Source organism: Haliaeetus albicilla, chromosome 2 (genome assembly GCF_947461875.1).
Source record: "Haliaeetus albicilla chromosome 2, bHalAlb1.1, whole genome shotgun sequence".
NCBI classification, from domain to species: domain Eukaryota; kingdom Metazoa; phylum Chordata; class Aves; order Accipitriformes; family Accipitridae; genus Haliaeetus; species Haliaeetus albicilla.
In genome coordinates, this window is record NC_091484.1 from 54098582 (window position 1) to 54115045 (window position 16464).

At 44.2% G+C, this 16464-nt stretch overlaps 1 protein-coding gene across 1 annotated transcript in view; it reads left to right on the forward strand.

The window, feature by feature from the left end:
- The first annotated feature begins 4163 nt into the window (after nucleotides 1-4163).
- The window catches only part of CALCR (calcitonin receptor), a 180888-nt gene continuing 168587 nt past the window's right edge, over nucleotides 4164-16464 (forward strand). The window contains exon 1 of the mRNA XM_069774988.1: nucleotides 4164-4549. The gene's annotated coding sequence lies outside the window, so the exon portion shown is untranslated. The remainder of the gene's footprint in view (nucleotides 4550-16464) is intronic.

Consider the following 16464-nt stretch of genomic DNA (forward strand, 5'->3'; position numbering starts at 1 on the left):
TTATTGTCTCTATATTTGCTAAGAGAAGTAAAATATGGGGAAATGTATCTTTGAAGATATCTTGTATTATGTCATGCAGTAGCTCTTTTTAATGCCATGCTAACCTGCTAGAACTGAGGATCTAAGTGGTGCAGTATATCAGAGCCCGAGATACCTGAATAACACACATTATGCCTCATTTTGAATATCTGTGTTCTGCTCTTCTAGTTTTACGCCTCCCCGCTCATCAAATGTACTCACACACCTTCCTGTAACAACTTCCCTAATTTACATGTGTCTCTTGTGGCACATCACTTTTCTGTTCCCCCAGTAATCCTAGTCTAAATCGTTCATTTGCCTTCCAGCCGCTTGAGCATTTCTATACATCTCCTGATGTTGCCTTCCATGTTTGGAATGGACTTCTTCAACTGGCAGTGGCTTCATAAAGCTGTGTACTTGTGATTCTTCAAATCCCTAACTCCAGAGGGGAATTCCTCTTTTTCTGAAAATTAAAAGTTATCCAGTTAGGGGTGCATGGCCTGAACAGCAGCTATACCTACTCCATGAATTTCCTTCTCACAGAGCCGACATGTATATAGGCAGGCAGGGTTAGGAAACCTGCATTGCTGCTGATAGTGCTGTAACTATTGTCAGAGTTTTCAATCAAGTGACTTCTAGGAGTGCAAAGACATGATTACAAAGTTATATGGAAAAGAATTAAATATTCCCATGGAAGCCTTAAAGGGGCTGATCTAACTTGTGCTAAAGCTAATGGCAAATTCCCATTCATTTCACCCTGGACTGAATTAGGACAAATTTGTTACCATTTTTGTTTAAATGTTGTCTCTTACTCCTTCCATTTTGTCATCCAAATTAAGAATGTAGCCCTTACTCAAATGTATTATTTATAATCTGTTTATCAAAGGGTATAGCATGCCTACACGGTCTTCTGAAGACAGCTCAATGCTCACTCTTCCTATGCTTCAAACTAAATGTGAACAAACGCTTATCTGAAGATACTGTGCTCTAGGTAGTCCCTATGGGGTACACCATGCCACGTAGGAAAGATACACAAACTATGACAGGAAATAGTTCACCTCCAAACAGCTCACAATGCAGGCATCTGCAAAAAATTGTGGAAATATCTCTGCCCAATTCATGGGAAGCTTATAGGTCCAGCTGGGAACTTGGATTTTTATTTCAAGTTCTGCACCTGACAAACAAAACTAGGATAGTGCCAGCTTTACAAGTGGCATCCTTACTTGTACTACCATTAAAGGTAGACAAAATATATTTAGGAAAAAAAGATGGTGTAAATGAGACAAACCACAGAAACACACAACTTTCCATACTATATGGAAAAATGTGTTCCTTCATACCAGAATGAAATCACTGAAATCTTGGAACCAGGTTTTGACTTTCTTAACTTTTCACATATGAAGGAACACTATAATCTCACAACATAAAACAGTGGCTCAGCCACCTCTTTTGTGCAGAAGTCAGAGTGTTGTAATGACTCCTGAGCACAAACAGAAATAAAACCATCAAGGTACAGTTAATAATAATTTTCCAGTGGTTATTTATGGGTCTGATCAGTATTTCACATGCATGCCAAACAGTAACTACTCATGCTTGCAGTCCCATGGGGCACAATGGAATTGCTTATAGCAGAACAAATCAAAGAGTTGCTTCTGCGTGCAAGGTAATGGTTAACAAAATGGGAATTTATAAAAAAACCACTCAAACCTTAGAAAAGCTATTTCCAGGTTATGGGATGACAGATTTATACTTCAGCAGATGAACACTACTCAGTAAGAAAACAGAGCAACATAAAATCTGTTTTGAAATAAGTATAAAAACAGTCATTGAGAATGCGATGCTTTCCAATCATAGAATGAACAGTATGAGCCGGACAACACACAAAAAACCTAAACGGGTGGACTATGGAAGAAACCACTGGTAAACAGCCCATCACCTGCCTTCACATAGTTCAGCTGCTTTCTGTACCTGTTAAAGCAATCTGTACTTATCTGCTGACCCACTCACTCCCCCCCCCCCCCCCCCAAAGCCTCTGGAAAAGAAAATATTCCAGGTTATCAGATATGAAAAAAAGCTCTGAATTTTTCCCCTTTCAACTTACTGCTGCAATGACAGGAAGGGGAATTCTCCTACTCTCCCCAGGCTTCAGCTCAGGGTTTTGCTTCTCAGCAGTTCATCTTCCACAAACATCTCAAGCACTTAGAACCATGACTCTTCCGAGCCCAACTAAGGGCAGATGGAGTATGAGAGGGACACAACTGCAGCTGGTCCATAGGGGTGCTGCTCCATGGCTCCAGACCTAGTGCAGCTAATGAAAACCTCCCCTAACTTTGCTGTTCCTGCCAGAGAAAGCTGTGAACAGTGAAGTAATTGTGGCATTATGAGAGCTCATAAAAGCATCTCCCACTGATTCTCCTTGCTGTCTCCACATGAGTAAAGGGTGAAACCTATAGTGAAAATTTAAATCTTAAAAGTGATGATAATATACATCAGTATTCCTTGAGTGTCTCATCTTTTATTATAAGTTTCCCCCTGCTCCCCCCCCCAATATATCCTAAAGAGGATGAATTTCTCTGATGGTACTATCTGGAAGCACCCTTTTAAACAGCTGCTGGAAAAAGTGGCAAGAGGTCCCTTTTTCTTGGAAATCGGTGCATGCCCAGCCCAGCGCCTCCTTCTCAACACTAAGCTCCCTTGCTCCTCTCTCTCCCTCCCTCCTCAGCATGGCCCGAGCTATGTGGAAGCAGGCAGAAAGGCAGTCGGCTGGGTTTGCATGCAGGTTTCTACGAGAAGGGCAAGCTGTAAAATTTGTCTGTACTCTGTAAGAGAAAGCAGTAGGTGGAAGAAAAACACTTGAGAACCGCTTCAATAGGAGCTAACTTTCCATTCAGAAGCAAGCCAGACGATTTAAAAGCCAGCATCAAAGTTCCTTTTATTTGACGGCAGCAACGTCCTTCCCGCCGAAAGACGAAAGCTATTTTTAGCCGGGTGGTACCTCTGGAGCACGTTTGTTTGCCTCCTGACTCCATCTGCTGGGAAGACACCCTACTACCTGCTGTCCGCACTGCCACGGTTGGCAGGAGCGCAGAGGTGAATCACGGTGCATTCGCTCACTCTCCCACCCTTACTGTGGCTCTCTGGGTATCTAAATATTGGGCAGCTTGGAGCAGCCACAGCAGAGAAGTAGTCCTCCCTGCAGTACTTCACGCACAATCACTCGACGCTCTCCCGCAACGTGGGGGGGTGTTGGCTCAGTTGCCTCTGGATGCCCGTGTAGCGGGGGGCTGCTCTTCTGAGGGGACCAGAGGCGCTCGGAACAGGGTCTTCCTCGGCCTCCCCTTCAGTTTAAAACGCGTACGTAACTTCTGGAGCAGAGGCGGGAATTTAGCTGACTTCGCCGTCCGGTGAAGGCTGCGGCCACCCGCTTGTTCGTCCTCCCCGGCTCGGCGGACGGTAGGTAAACGGTTCACGCAGGCCGGAGGAGCAGCAGAGGAGACGGGGCAGACGGGAGGACGCGGGGCTGCACCCCCCGGCGGCGGGCAGGGCCCCCCCGACAGCCCGGGCTCCGCTGCCGCCCCCACGGCCGGGGCAGCGCCCCGAGCGCCCAGGTGCCCGAGCGCCGGCGTTTGACGCTGCGCGCCCTCCATTCCCCCGGCTTTCCTCTTCCGAGAGGTGCCCGCGATGGGACCGAAACGCGGGCTCGGGTCAGAGGAACTTCTCCCAGAGGGGGGACTCCGGCCGGGCCCCTGGGCGCGCAGGGCCCGCGCTCCTGCGAGGAGCCGGCGCTGAGGGGAGCGGGGCGCCCTGAGGCGCCGCGCCCTCACGGCGGGCAGGGCCCGCCCGCGGGCCCGCCCGGCGCGGTCCGGGGACCCCCGGCACGGCGCGGGAAGGACAGCCGGGACAAAGGGCTTTCGGCCGCGGGCAGCCGCCAGCCGCCGCCGCCTCGGCGCGGCGGGGCCCCCCCGCAGGCGGTGCGGCGGGAGCGACCCGCGGCCCCCCTGGCCTCGCGGCCCGCCTGGCCTCGCCGCCCCCGCCCCGCCCGCCAGCGCAGCGCCGGCTCCTGCGCGGCCGCCCCGCCGGCAGCAGGCGGCCGGCAGCCGCGGGGAGGCGGGCGCGGGGGAGGTGCTGCTGCCGCCGCCGCCGCCGCTGCCGCCGGGCGCTCTCCGTCCGCCCCGCACCGACGTCGGCGCGAAGCCCCGCCGGCGCCCGGGGGGGAGCGGGGGCTGGGCGCGTCGCGGGCGAGGCGGGCGAGAGGAGGCAGATGCTTCCCGAGGCACGGCCCCGCCGGAGGGGCTCGGCCCTGGCCAGCGCCTGTCCGTGTGCCGGCTGAAGTGCTCGGCCCGCCCGCCCCCCTCCGGGACGCGGGGACCCGGCGGGCGGGTGTCAGGGAGCGGACGGCCCCATGCGCCTCTCCCAGGAGTGAAGGGCCGTCCGGGCTGCGCCGCCGCGGGCGCCGAACCGCCGCGGAGGTTGGCCCGAGGTGACGGGAGGCCGGGAGAGGTGCCGCGCCAGCGCCGGGAGCGCTGCCACCGTAAGTCCCGGCAACTTCGCCGCCCGCCGCCCCGGGGAGACCGGCCGCGGGGCAGGCGGGGAGGCGAGAGCGGCGGGGAGGGGGGCTACCCGGGGCGGGGGGCAGCCCCTGGCTGGCACGGCAGCCACAAACGGGGGGAAGGGGGAGGAGGGAGGGGGCTGTCGGAGCTGTGAGCCGCAGCAGCGGCGTGTGCGGTGCCGCCCGGGGCGCGGGGGCTGCGGGCGCCGGCGGCGCTGCCCGGCGTTGGCGGTCAGGGCGCGGGAGGGAGCGCAGCCTCCGCGGGGCTCGGCCGGAGCGGCCCGCCCGGCGCGGGGGCTCCGCGGGTGCCGAGGGGGTGGCCGGGGAACGGTGGATCCCGGCGTTTCCACTGAGGCTTTTGCACTGGCGAGCGCGTCGCTGCCGGTACGGTGTGGGTCGTAGCGAGTAGCCGCTCTCCATCCTGGAAGTACGGGGCGTTTAAATGACACCCGAGTCACTCGTCCGTGCTTCTCATTTATGTCAGATACCATTTCCGTGTTATTTTTCGTCTGCTGGACCGATGTCTGTACTTCCTTTGTCATTTCACACCGCACATGTAAAACTAACATTCGTAGGTTTCAGAATATTGCCACTGATGACAGTAGGTTGATGCATGAGACTATTTACTGGCTGCGTCCAAGTACAATATAAATGCCTGCCAATTTTGTCTTTAAATTGCTATATTGATTTCATTCTTGCGGGCTTTTTGACAAGGTTAACGTGGTTGACAATTTGTAAGGAAAAGAGAAAAACTTCTATTTTAGTTACAGAACGTCAATTGTAACCAAAATGATGAACGAAATAACCATTCATAAAAAGAGTAAATAGAAAGACGTGTATCCCGAGACCTCTGGAAGTCAATACTGTCAATACCTAACAGATGCCTTACTGCCACACTTTTACAGACACTGGCTACCACTTGAACTTCTTAAGGGTAACACAGCCTGTGATAGTCTTCCCAGGACTGTGCTCTTTCCCTGTCACAATGCAGTTAAGTAGTCTGGCCAAAGGGAGTTTAGAATGAATTAATCAAGCCATTGCATTAAAATGCCTTTGTCTTTTTGTAGGCAGTGAATGAGATAAAGCTCTCGCTTCTGCTTCTTTTCGCCTCCAGTGTTCGTAGGATGATATTCAGGTGGGGAGCCCTTGTGTTTGATCAGTGGAAGGGTCCCTACACAGCTCTAGGGCTGAATGTATCAGGGCTGACCAGGATAACATTTCTCTGCTACCAACAGCTCAAACTGCAGGTGGTGTTGAGCTGAAGAGGGAATTCTTGTCACCACTCAGAATCCTAAGCATAATTGTCAAGTAGGTAAATTAAATACAGGCGAGCTAATATTTCCTTTTCATTTCTTCAGTCATCTGACAACCTTTACCAGTAAGTAACCTTTGCTAAGTTATCTCTCTGGTGTTTACTATAGCTGTCATACGCTGGCTGACATGGAGTTATTCTGAATGAACTAGACCATTGTGTTTCAGTACCTGTCGGCATGTAGTAAAGTATGCTAACTTTATAAATCTTGAGTAAATGTTGGCCCTGTTAAGATCAATGGCAAAATCCCAATTAACCCCTCCAAAGAGCGTGCTTCACCGTAGGTCTTCGTTATCATTTATAGTGAGTGCCAGCCAACTTTGGTTAGAAATTCAAGTGGCAATGTTTAAATTTGGCTAGTGATGGCACTTCTAATAACTCTCCAGAGCACTGCTTTAGGATCATGGTAAGAGCCACACAGGTCTCAATATTTTAAAAAACCCTGTATATAATAAACTGTATTGTGCTTTCAAGAGGAGTAGGCAGTTCAGATTTGTCTTATTCTCTAATTTTTATGGGCAGTTTCATCAGAGTAGATCATAAACAAGTTAGATTGCAGTTTGCATATGTACCATATTTTAACAGAGGTATTCAGACAGTATGCACTGGGAATATTATCAGATAATGTTGCTTATGTCAAAGAAGTTCACAAACTGTTAAATATTTGACTTAATATAAAAATGTCAGCAAACAATTGAGCTATTGTAACATAGTTTAGTTCTCTGCAGCTCATAAGCTTTAGTGGGAGATGAAGGAACAGAAGCATCTTTTCTGAAAACCTTGTTGAAATACTACCGAGTAATATATTCACAAGGATTAGCTTAATAAATTGACTGAATCCAGTTTAGCAAACTTTTTTTCTTCACGTCTACCGCAGAGTGGTTTTGAAAACCATCTGAAGAAGTTGAGAATTTTCATTAAAGATGAAAACAATGTTCTACAGGGTGTTTGCTGAATTGTTTTTCTTCCAACTCTCTTCCAGATCGAAGTAGAATGGAGCTATGCTTAAAAGCTAGCCAGTTAGTATTATATGTTAATGCTTCTATGTAAGAAGCTAAATGGGCGCTTGCAAGTCCTGTTATATAATAGTATTGGCATGACCAATATAGCTCCTAATTATTTCCACTAATTTTGTATAAGAGAAAATGGAAGAAAAAGAGCATACCTTGACTTAGAGTTCCTGCAAATCATGAGATAGAAAAAGGCTGGTTTATATTTATTTTAAAAATTATGCATGCAAATACAGTTTTGGGGAAAATGAGCAACTAAATAATTGAGCTATACTTGGCTGAAAGTTGTGTTAGCAAGTACCATGAAATTCAGTTTTAAAAATGCCCTTCATTTCTACATATTAGTAAGCTGGTAAGCTCAGTTTTGTTTTATTTCTGGTAATTGATGTTTGGGTTCTAACTGTTGCCATTGAAGTCAATATTGAAACTCATATTAATGCTAGCACAGATCATACCTGGGCCTTTCAGGGGTGATCCCTTTATTCGCTGAGCACTTTCAACCACTGTTTGTGTTAGAGTGGCATCCAGTCAGGTCCCTGCCTAGAACTACAAGCACAGAGTAAAATTCACTCTCCTGAAAAAAATTGCAATGCAAATAGTCAAGAGAGGCTAAGACATTTTGCCGAAGGCCATGTAGTAGGCCAACGGATGATCTAGGTCTGAAAGGAGTACTCTGTACTTAACAAGGGTACACCGAGCACCTTTTAACAGGATTGAATGTTAATTGATTCTTTGATAAAGGTACCCAGAAATGAATGACCAGTGCCTTAAGGCTGTATGTTATTTCCCTCTGATCTTGTTTACTTCAGTATTAACCTCAATGTTTACTAGCAGTAGCCTGCCAAAGAACAGCACATAATTGCATGTTGTTTGTTCTGTGCTGGTTTTTGGTCTTACACCCACATTCCATTTGACATTGGTTTTAGTCACTTCCCTACTTAGGAAGGAGTGGGTCTGGCTGCTAGAAGCCTCTGGTACATGAGAGCAACACAAGTGCCAGCGGCAAGACATGCCCCTGTGGCTCAGTCCTGAGAAGCAAAGTGTTGGTCTCTGGGTGGCTGCCATATCTGTGTGACAGAGCTGCTTTGGGTACCTGAAATGACTGCTTCAGGTTGAGCCCTGGGATCTCTGCGTTGCACTGCGTTACAGAGGTGGTGTTTTGTATGAGAACTTGCTACAATACAGATGCTGTAATGAATGGTTCTGATGCAGAGAAAGCCTAGATGTAAATTTCCTAAAAGGTAATTCTCATTCTTCTGAAGCAGAAGCAACTGTGAAAGATCACACAGCTAAATAGCACTGTTAATTTTAAAAAATAATTTTGCTTGAAGGTCAATATTTTGTGCTGAAGCTTTTTGTTATTTTTGTTACAGTTATGCTTCCATGCATAGCTTTTGATGGTGGGATTTGGCAGGTGGAAGGAATGGAGAATCTGTATGCAAGACTGTTTTTAAACTGTCCTTCGTATTGGATAAAATTTGAACTGATTTTGCCTATGAAATGGGGAGACACACTGAATTTCTCGTATGGAGAACTAGCTAATACAAGATGATGATGGCAGAGATACTGGCCACATCTTAGTCAATAAGGAGCCCTGCTAACAATGCTGGGCTTGGTATTCACCCCAAAGTTACAACTGGAAAATCCATGCCTCATGCTAGAGGTTGTATTTAAGGGCATGTTTCAGCTGGACACCTTTTAATCAAGATGGTATCCACAGTTGTTGGAGGAATCTTACTTCAAGTGATCTGCTGAACAAACCAAGGACATGGTTTTGCCTCACCAGTGATCCTGTGAGCCGTTCAGTTGGCTCCATGCTTGAGGTGATCCTTGGTTAAGGATATGGATCCCCAGGGTGGGGAGGACCTGAGGGTGGTAGTTGCCCGCTGGTAGTGAGCTCCATTTGACTGCCTGTGCTGCTTTGTATGGACATATGCAAAGACTTACCATTAAACCAAGGAAGAACAAGAAATTTTGGTATTCAGCCATAAGAAGAAAGTGGAGTCGTTGACCATAGTTGGTAGGGAGTAGCACTGGGAATGAGAGTAGATATGAAGCACATCAGAGGTATGCTGCCATGTATTATTCCATGGTTCCCAAAATGCCTTCTGAATTATGATAGTATGGTAGACAGGTGAACTAGTACTGCTTTTAGCAAGTTGCATACTGAAGTGCTGTAGTCCTGAAAGGTGAGTTACTGCAAGGATCAGCTTAACATGTGCACCAGAGACCCAGGGAGGAGCTCTCCTGGGTCCAGGAGAAGATGGACTGATAGTGCAGAGCTGAAAAATGCAGTTCATATAAGTGCATCTTATCTATTACACCTCCACATAATTGCAGTACTCCTGTTTTTTTTTTCACAGTAATCCTGTGTGGTTCAGTAAAGGTGGCATGGAATGGCATCTATTTTAAAATAAGCTTCTGGACCTTGGCTTTTTTATCATTTACTTTGGTTATACTTAATAAAAAGACCTGGCACAGATTTTGCAGAATTGGCTGTTCACACCACACTTTTAGTAGTGTTTTTGGAAATCAGCATGCATTTCAGTTTCACGTGTCACATTTCAGTGTCAACAGTTTCATGTGACACTGTTTAGCAAATAATTTCCTGCTTGGTCATATCCAGCAGTGTCTGTAAGAACCATACCACTTTGTCTGTGGCTTTTGGTGAATACTGTTAGCTGTTACCAAGAGTTAGATGAATAATACATTTGATAAATCTTGCAGTATTTTTGAATCTATGGTTTCACTATATTTTATTCATGGTAACTCTAGCAGTATGTACTTTAAAGGAGTAGAAAGATACAATGTAACCGTGTTGGTGGCTTTGACGTGTTTCGTTTGGGATGTCCTCATTAGCTTGGGGTAAAGCACAAGTTGAAAAATTGCTATTATTCAAAAGCAGGTGTTTGAAATGCCTTTTTCTTCCTAGATGTGCTACAAAGTGCTGAACTACCCTTCCACAATTAGAAAAGCAGATTTTTATTCTGTTGGTTTGTCCTAGAAATTGGACACTAATGCAGGCAATGCCAAGTGAGTTCACAGACATGTTTGGAGGTTGCTTGAGTCAAAATGAATTGTGTCTTGTCTTCAGAGTTGTCTTCTCAGAACTAAGCTGACAATTAAAAATAATCTCTTTTAAATATGTGAAATGTTTCTGAAAACACAGTGTTGCTATTACAAAGATGTTAAGGCTCCATGGTTAAGATTGTGCTGAGATGTACTTGTAAAAGAAAAAGAAACTAAACTTGATTTTACTTTTTTATTAGTGACTGCAATGAGACACCACATTTGGCACAGTGTCTCTTCAAAGGTCAACTGAATTTTCTGCGTGTGTTTTTTTTATGGGGAAATATTTACTTAGTTTTCAGCGCTCGCATAACAAAAATTGCTGTAATCCATGGCACTGTTAGAGCTTGATGGAAGAGTGAGAAAGGTAATCAAAGACTGAATAAATTCATAGAGTGAATTAGCTGCTTCTATTTCTCTCAGGCAGCACTGAGGCATGCTCTAACACGAGAAAGCTCACGTGACTGTAGCATTTCAGCTGTGATGCATGCAGATGGATGACTCCATTTCTGTTCTGATTTCCCTCCAGCTGATATCAGTAACGAGTGTTAACTGCTTAGAAAAATCACAGGTAGCTCTGCAGTTGTATTTTGTTGATATTGTTTGTATCTGGATCTTCCCTGCACATTGTGTGTGCCAGAGCATTTATCTGTAGCAAATCAAGCTGTCTTGATTTAAGTGATCTGTGAAGAAGTAACGTGAACCCCACAAGTGATTTTTCTTTTTAAATTTACCCCCGTTATGATGCAGTACCAAACTGGTGATGCTCTACACTGCCTTCAGTACAGAACCTATTTGTGTCTCACTTTCTGTTGCACAAGCTGCATTCTTTTATGCAGCGCTATCACCATGTGATTTGCTCCAATTTTCTTTCTTGATGTTTGTCTCATTCACATAGTCTTAGTTACCTGTAGCCTTAGTCTGTAGCCTGTATTCTGTAGTCTTAGTTACCTGTAGCTGTGCAGCTGCTTCATCACTAGGCGCTTCTCTTAAACTGTGCTCCCTTTTCATTGTTGAAACATGATGGTGTAATTCGCTGTACATCACCTAACAAGCAGATGGTAAGCATCTTTGCATGGACAAGTATGATTCGCCACAGAAGGGGAATGAATGCTGTCCCATACAGTTATAGCTCTTTATATGTTATGGGCTGTCATCTCTCATCCATTGGAGTACAATGAACAACAAAAGATAGTTGATGATCTTTAGATTGTTGTACTAGACCCTCTCCAAACTATACCAGCAGCCTGAAACACCCTGTGGGTGTGAGCATTTCATACTCTTAAACATGCTGTGTGCATTCTCCTCCAGCCTTAAATGTTGAAGGCCGGGAGAGAGAGGATGCTGACACCTTCGCTACTTCGATTGCTTAGAGAAACTTCTTAATTTTTTCTTGACTTTGGTAGAGGAAGGTATCTAAGACTGCTGAGTTTCCTTACGTGATGAAAAGTTGCATCTCTCCTGATAAGAACTCCTTCTGTTCTCACCAGTCTCACCAGTTCCTAATGGGATCTTCATTTTCTTTTGTCTCCAAATCGCCACCCTCCAAACAATATGGAATGGGAAAGGTAGGTTCGCTGCTGTTATCCTCACCTGTGCTGTTGCTGCTGGGGTGGAAACACTATGAAGACTGAAGGGTATGGGATGCAGCAACTACATCAAATAACAAGAAAGTTAGAGAATAAAGTGTTTTGCAGAAAACTGAGAACTCAGAAGAGATGCTTTGAATGATATGTGCGCATGAGCATTTAGTGGTAGAGATGACCTTCTGGAAAGCTTTGTTACAAAATGCCTAATTAACTGGTAGACATCACTGTCTTCCATTTACATGTATTGTAGCAGGGGAGGTTTCATTTACACTCAAATATTTAATTTTGCATATGTAATGTATCGATAAGACAGATCACTGATACTGGTTTAGTTGATTATACAGGTGTTTGAGTGGATTATTCAATCTTAATGTTTTATATTGCAACTCTTCCAGGAACCCTATTTCTAACAAAGGAAAATGGCAAACAGGATTAGTGTGAGCCTGATAGCATGAGCCTGATTCAAAGGGTAGTTTAGTCTGACCAATTTAAAGCATCTCCGGTAAGTCTTTGGCTTTGCTTCAGAATGTTAAAGAACATCTGCTGAGAAAATGAAAGAGTAACCCATAGACAGCAGATCATGTGCTCCTGACCCTGCAGAGTTGTAGTGCTTGGAGTTTAGCAAATCCTTTAAGCCCTGGTCTTGAGAAAGATTCAGTGATGGGGAACAAATTGGGTGTGAGGAGACTTTTAATTTTCTGAGGGCCGCTTCCCCTACTACAGACTGCTCAAGAGCTTGACTCATTTAAGCCCTTGAGCTGTTTGCGTTACAATATTTTCCTCTGTGTTCAAATGTTGCCAAGTACGTTTGGGGTTGAAGCAAGATCAAGTAATAAATAATAATCATTGTTACCATATGTTCTCACAGATAAAGCAGGCCCAGTATTTTCTACTCTGCTGTTTTTTATCATATTTTTCGTTTTTATTGTCTTATGGTATTTGATAGTATGTGCTTCCTAAAGACTGGAGTAATTTCAGCACTGAAAAGAAAACATGTATGTTTGGATTTATAAGTGTTTAAATGCCTGCTGACTTTATTGGCAATCAGATCTGCAGTGTTTTGAAGGAAATGTGTTTCTCCCATGAAATGCCTAATGTAATCAGAGGTCATCACTGGAAGAACCTGTAGGTAGTCACCGTATAACTGTATCACTTCTCTTTCACCTACCATCCAAAATAATTCACATCTGAAATCCACATGCAAACTAAAAATCCAAGCCCACTCCATCATTTTGTCATTGGTGTAGCTGTTCGAGTTGCCTGTGCGGTGACAGAAATGACACAGATCTCTGTATTTAAAGTAGTCCATGGTGAAGAATGTAGCAGCTTGCCCTTTAATAAGAGGAAAAGAAGTAGGGCTTAATGGCCTATAGAGCGTGAGAAATTAGTATGGTTAAGCCAGAAGGAGGTATGTATGCACTGTACACAGAAGGGGTCCTGTGGAACCTTGACTGTTAACTGAAAGTATCTTCATACTGTCGCAAAATATTGGGACCATGTTTTACTAGTATCAAAGCCTATCATTTCTCTACTTGGTAAATAACTTGCAACGTATGGTCAGTATGTTATTTACTATAATTCAGGCCATCAAATATGTTACAGCTATGCCATATACCACATCAAAGAATATGTTTGATAAGAGGTTTCTTGAAGTGATTAATTGTGGTTTTCAACTCATATGTAATTCCACATGGAGAAATCATGGATATAACATTTAAAGATAGTTAGCTATGCCAATTACTTCAGTGTAGAATTTTATAAAATGTTTTTCAGAACTAATTTTACTGTTGAAAGTGTTCCATTTTTTCAACGAAAAAGGAAATATTAATGAATTGCAGGAATTTTTTAATGAAATCTAGATTTTTACTATCATTATAAAAATAGTTTTGCAGGTAAGCAGAGCTTCAATTATGTATAAAAATATTTTATTTATAGTAAAATACTATTTTAATCAGAAAAGTGCACCATGTACAGTGCAATGGGTGTCCTTTGGATGGACTAGGACGCAACAGCCTGGAGGAGATATTGGGAGAGAATACAGCCCTATTCACAGTGCATACTTACAGAAAAAGAAAAGTTAACTGTCTCAATCTTCAATCTGTTGAATATATTTGGAAAATTTTAGCCAGATAATTTTCATGGTCTCTGAAAATCTCCTCTAGTGCAGGATATATTGTTTTGCTTATGTCCGCAAGTTCTGGTCGCTGTTTTTCTCTGAGAAGTTCTTGTGCTACCATGCGGTGGAAAATGGACTTGGCAGTAGATGGTTCTGAGTCAGGACTGAACCTTCTACCATTTGTGTAAGTACACACCCACACGTGTACAGCCCTGATCTTCCTAGAGCTTTGGTCTGCAATCACAGTTTTGAGGTAGTGTAAGCCAGTTTATGCTGCCTAACTGAGAGCAGGTAGAACAAGACTAAAGCACAAAGGAGGAGCAGGAAGAGGTACAAATAGTGTGGATTGTGGGAAAATGGGAATGGTTTCAGACATGGAAGAGGGATACTGAAACTGAGATTAGGAGTTAGTACTGAGGGCCAGAGGAGTGTGGAGTTTGAGACAGGAAGCATTTGAGAAGGACAAGCTTGTTTGACAAGTTAGATGCTGAGGGACAAACTGATATCTGAAAACCACTGACATTCCCAGGAAGAGGCATTTAGGGGCTGGTAGTGGTGGGAGCTGGTAGGACACCAGGACAATGGGATGAAGATGCATTGGAAGAGACAGAGTTCCCTCCCTGCTTCCCCGCTAAATATACCACAGTCATGAAGCCAGGAAAGTGAGATAGTTAAGAAGGGGAGAAACTGAAGGCCAGGGAAGGAGTTTGGTACTGCAGTGGCAGAAGGCTTGGAGGGAGCTAGGTCTGACTAGGAATTGTGAAGGATACTGAAAGAATGGAGAGTGGAAATACGTGAGAAACAGCAGCTAATGTCTGGGAGGAGACAGGAGTGGAACAGAAGAAAGTTCGTAATGGAGGAGCTCAAGGTGAGAGAGGCAGTACCCTTGACAATATGCCAGTCATACATGACCTTCCAGAATCTCACCAGTATTCTGCTATCAGCAGATACCTGTGAAGATTTCTGGTGAGGTTTTATTTTCGTTTGGGACTTAAACATACAGGATGTCAGTCTGCCACTGTTGTGACCAATTCAGCCCCGCTGACATAGGCTTTTGCATTGGACTTTAAAGGTTCTGGTCTCTTTCATGAGCCATTTTCACCATGCGTAGTTAAAACACTGGCGTACTGATCTTAAGACAATGGTATTTATTCTTCATGGGTTTATTGTGCTGAGCTTCAGAGGGTAGGATACAGAAGCTATCTGAAAACCTAGTTAATTTAAGCAACTCTGTTTAGTTCTTGGCATTCAGTGTGTGAGCAGGACTTGCTGACTGTTAGCTAGGTACCACTGTCTTTATGGTAATAGTCTAAACCAAGTTCACAGACAGAATCTGGAGAAAATTTTATGTTCCTCATACAAAGGCAAGAAGTGTACACCTTCTGAGCTTCCAGAAAGTTTCATTTAATGCACAGATTTGGTTGATGGAACCAGTTTTTTGCTGGACTGCAGGCAAACAGGGAGAAAGATTCTCTGTTTCTCATATTCTTTTGTACAGACAAATGAGAACATCTATAAACATCTATAAGGGAAAAGTTCTGAAGCTGACAGAAGATATGTGGATGGATAGTTGGAGCGTTTTGAAGTGTATGGTTTCAGAGAGAGTTCTCTGTTCAGGGAATAAATCTGAGGAAAGTTGAGGACCTAATGGGTCCTTTGGTGTGAGTGAATCAGCCAGATGTAACTGATTATAAAAAGACTGTTTTGCAGAGGAGAGTGAGGTGCTGGAAACTTCTAATACTATGAGGTAAAAATGAAATAAAAGTATGTATGTTAATGGAGGACACTTGAACATCTAGAATACCACTAGAATGGCTAGAGCATAAGAGATCAGATGGGAGGACACCTTAGTAATGGTGATGACATGTAGATAGATGATAAAATGTGGGAGGTCAGCAGTCACTTGTATGCACAGTGCCAGAGAGGAGTATCAACCACAGTTCACATTAGAAAAGAAGAATACTGCAGAGGCACAAACCCAGCAAATTGCCAGTGAGTGGAAGTATCACGCAATGAAATATGAAAAGCAGGTGTTTGAGAAGATGCGTGTTAAATACTGCAAAGCAAACTAAAGAGATCAAAGCCTTCAGTGAAGAATGTCTCTGGGGAAAGCAGCCAGCAGCAGTGTTGCAGTTAAAAAAAAAAGGAGATTTATAGTCATGAGACATGCAACTTTTAAAAAAAATTAAGAAGAAATAGCCATAAAAATGAGCATCAGTATTTGGGTACAATTTTTGAGACTGGCTACAGGAAAAATGGAACCTGTGGCACAAAACAAGGCTCGTAGGATATGAGAACATTTATTCTATGTAGATAAAAGCCCAAGGATACAAGTAAGTCTCCAGTTATCTCTATTATAGATGCTCCTGCAGATTAATTTTGGATATAAAGTTTAGCTATTAATTAAATTTGATAAATACATTAAAAGCAGTGAAAACTGGAAAAGAATGTAGCCTGTTAGGCCTGTGTAATACTAAGTTTCTGTGTGTGTTTGGAGACAGAGGATGTCAACTGCTTGCTGCAAAATCTAGCTATAAGGCAGTTCCAGAAGTACATACTGCACCGTGATAACTACTTCCACTTTGAGCCCCTTGGCAATAAAGATGTTAATTAGAAAAGTGAAGAAACCATAGGAAAAGGTGCACTTGATGATGGCAGTAGAGAAGGAAAAATGATAGGGTATTCCTTGTATGCATAGATATTAAAGGTCTTTAAGGCAATGAATCAGGAACAAATCAACACAAGAACAATCATGCAATGATACAGGAACAAAACAACCCACTCAATGCTAAATGACATCA